Raw genomic sequence first — 4,123 nt, 5'->3', positions numbered from 1 at the left:
AACGATGACAACAGGCAAGGAGGAAGAAATAACACGGACCATACGTTGCGTAGTGAAACTAACTTTTCTTTCTTTACATCACAATACAAAACATTGCATAACAATAATTCTGAAATAACACATGTAACAATAGCGCATGCAAGCATTTAACGTAATCAAAAGTTTACAATCAGAATTCGTATATCAAGTCAATTAAAAGTTCTTTTACTTCTTTGTTTTTCTTTTCTTTGAACAACATGTAACAACAAAGTTCTCTCTTTTCTTTTCAACCATTTAACAAGAGTTAGCAAAGTTCTTTCTTTTCTTTTCTTTTCCACCAGTTAACATCACAGTTAACAAAAGTTAACAAAGTTCTTTTTCTTTTAAAACATGTAACGACAAAGTACATTTTTCTTTAAAAATATACACACAAACCTTTACCGCAAGAATTTCCTTTCCTTCAAATATCCCACTACAATCCACAAGAACTGACCAAACGTAGTCTACTACAATCTTTTGCCTGCCACAACAGTTCCATCTCTCTGTCCCTCTCTCTATATACAAAGGAATAAGTACAAAAAGGACATGAAGAAGAATTATGCGACAAGGGCTACACAATGAATTCCATGTAGTCCCAACAGAAATTGCTGGATAAAACAAGCGGGATTGGCTGAAGAATGGCACACTAAAACAAGAGACGGAGAGCACTATACTGGCAGTGCAAGACCAAACTTTGGCCATGATAACTGGAGGGTCAATCTGTGGAATGAGCTGTCTCTGTTGTGCTGCACCTGTAATAGAGTGGACAAAACCATTGCCCATATCACAAACGAATGCCCTAGACTTGCCCAAAACCACTACAAGTTGTGGCGACATCATCAGGTAGCGAACGTTCTACATTGGAAACTGTGCGAAAAGTGGAGGCTAGAGAGAGGTAAGATGTGGTATGAGCACAAACCGCAGAGAGCGACAGAGTCGGAGACGATCAATATTCTCTGGGATTTCCCAATCCAAACATATCAGGTGCTAGAGCATAACAGACCGGACCTAGTGGTGGTGGTCATGGTGCATCACATATGCTATATAGTTGACGTGGCATGCGCCTTTGACCTACGAATAGTAAAAAATGAAGGCGAAAAGATAGTAACCTTTTAAGTACGAATTAGCCCGGCTATGGAAAATGAAGAAGGCGAAGATAGTGTCAATTATTGTTGGGTTCTTGGGAACAGTATCAGAAGGCTTCGAGAGGAATATAAACGAAATTGGAATAAAGTGCCCAGTAGAACTGTTGCAAAAGGTTTGCCTCCTTGGCACGGCTAAAATAATCAGGAAAGTATTAGATAGCTGAAAAGAACGATTAGCATGGTACCGTAGGCTATAGGTAGTAAGCCTGCTACGTATGCAACACTCCAGGAGCTCCAACAAAACCTGTGATAAAGAGAAAATAATAATAATAATAATAATAATAATAATAATAATAATAACAACAACAACAACAACAACAACAACAACAACAACAACAACAACAATAATAATGATAATAATAATAATAATAATAATCTTTTCGATAGGCGTGGGAGTGGCTGTGTGGTAAGTAGCTTTCTTACCAACCAAATGGTTCTGGGTTCAGTCCCACTGCGTGGCACCTTGGGCAAGTGTCTTCTACTATAGCCTCGGGCCGACCAAAGCCTTGTGAGTGGATTTGGTAGACGGAAACTGAAAGAAGCCCGTCGTATATATGTATATATATGTATATATGTGTATGTATGTGCGTGTGTGTATATGTTTGTCTCCCCAACATCGCTTGACAACCGATGCTGGTGTGTTTACGTCCCCGTAACTTAGCGGTTCGGCAAAACAGACCGATAGAATAAGTACTAGGCTTCCAAAGAATAAGTCCTGGGGTCGATTTGCTCGACTAAAGGCGGTGCTCTAGCATGGCCTCAGTCTAATGACTGGAACAAGTAAAAGAGTATAGGTACAAGGCCTGAAATTTGAGCGGAGGGGACTAGTCGTTTACATTGACCCCAGAGTTTCACTGGTACTTAATTTATCGATCCCGAAAGGATGAAAGGCACAGTCAATCTCAGCGGAATTTTGAACTCAGAACGTAACGACGGGCGAAATACCGCTAAGCATTTCCTCCAACGTGCTAACGATTCTGCAATCTCGAAGGGCACGGAAGGATGGATTCTTGCTGCCTAAGGACTAGTTTTACGAACTGACTCAATCAAATGTAGCATTGATAAGACAGCAGTATCACCTTTGTGTAGACTATGGAAAGTCATCTGTAATAAACATATAATTAGTGAATATTCAAAGTTAGACCAAAAGAGGTAAATAAAATGCGATGACAAAGTAGCAGTGCGAATATGTATTGACTAGAATGTTCCAACAAGTGGTATGAGCACCAACCTTTGCCAGTAGCAGAGAATGATCAGATGGGATATACCAATATACACAGACAAAAAGTTGCAGCGCCACCGACCAGATATCACTCTCCAACTGAAGGAGTCTAAACAATGGACCTGCATCGGTGTAGATATACCTGCAGACCAGAATATTGTGAAGACAAAGGACAAGAAATTCGAAAATTACCAAGACTTAGGATTGGAAGTGAAAAGAATCCATAGAGTCTCAAAAGTAAATATGGTACCTATTGTGATCGGTGCACTTGGGACCATCTCAAAAAGAGCAATATTCTGGCTTCAAACGCTGCTAATACCAAATTTCTTAGGAAGTATTCAGATGGCAGCAATACTTGGAATAGCTCATCTGTTGAGGAAAGTGTTGCGTCTTTAAGCTGCAGTATGGAACTGAGACGTGACATAGACATAGATAAATCAGGAATTAAGCGAATAAATAAAATAAAAATAGTAATGATTTCAAATGTTGGCACAAGGCCAGCAATTTCGGGAGAGGAAGTATGTCAATTACATCGATTCAGTGTTCAACTGATATTTATTTTATCGACCCCGAAAGGATGAAAGGCAAGGTCGACCTCAGCGGAATTTGAATTCAGAACGTAATGACGGACGAAATGCCGTTAAGCTTTTTTTCCCGGCGTGCGTGCCGAGCGTCGTCTGCGACAGCTTGGTCAAGTGCGCTGCATGGATGGAGGTTACATTCTTAAAGACTTCTTCTAAGGATAGCTTCGATCCGGATCCTGTCCAACTGGCCGTCCCTGTAATATATACGTATGAATACAAAAAAGGATTTCTGTTCAGTGCACATCGAACTAGAACTACAGGTGGTCGTAATTTCAGTCTGTTTAACCAAGAAACATCGTATGAAGACAGGGTTCAAATAGCGGTGGATGAGGGGAATTAACTTCGGGTGGTAAAAACACAAAAGTGGAAAACATCTGCACCACACGATGAATAAGTTTTCGTCTGTATTGCTTGACTACAAATAAGGACTGCGTTTTTTCAGTACGAATAACACAGCCATTGCATTTGATGTGTCGGTAAAATAAGGGCATAAGAAGAACGGGGGAAAGGAAGGGAAGAAAAGAAAAGAAAAGAAAAGAAAAGGTTAAAATGTTTTATCGTCTCCTCCAATACACGGTAACTGACAAGTGTTGTGTGTGTGTGGATGTGTGTGTGCGCGCTCGTGTATGATTACTTCTCACATGTGCCTTTGTAGATGCACACAACCAAGTGTGAGCATATATTCATTTAAAGAGTCTCTGATGGAGAATCTTTATAATGTCTTAGAAATTTTTACGGTGCCACTTGGATTTGGAGGAATGCACGTCAGTTTCTATAATGGATCGTTGATGTGAATGGAATTGTAATGGAGGACTACGTTACTTGACTGCTGTTTCACAACATATATTATAGTGAATGTAAATGATTTAAGTTGTTAGTCACAGTTTTGCACCGAGGTAGCTAAATGAGACCATCTTTTCAAAGAGGTTGTTATAGAATAACTTTTATTAAAAATGTCTTCTTTTATAGTTCCTGACATGTGGTCAGCATGCCGTAGAGAGATTCTTCAAGCTAAGCCAACCGGTATGAAACCTAAGAGCAGACCAAGAGCAAGATGGTTGTATAATATCCAGAGTCGCAGCTGGTCACGCTTGAGAATCCATCAGGTAATTTTAATGAAAGCTGTTTCTGATAAGACCCATTAGAGGAGGTGC

This window comes from Octopus bimaculoides, chromosome 9, assembly GCF_001194135.2.
Source record: "Octopus bimaculoides isolate UCB-OBI-ISO-001 chromosome 9, ASM119413v2, whole genome shotgun sequence".
NCBI classification, from domain to species: Eukaryota; Metazoa; Mollusca; class Cephalopoda; order Octopoda; family Octopodidae; genus Octopus; species Octopus bimaculoides.
The sequence above is the reverse complement of the archived record's forward strand: the minus strand, read 5'-3'. Positions refer to the sequence as shown.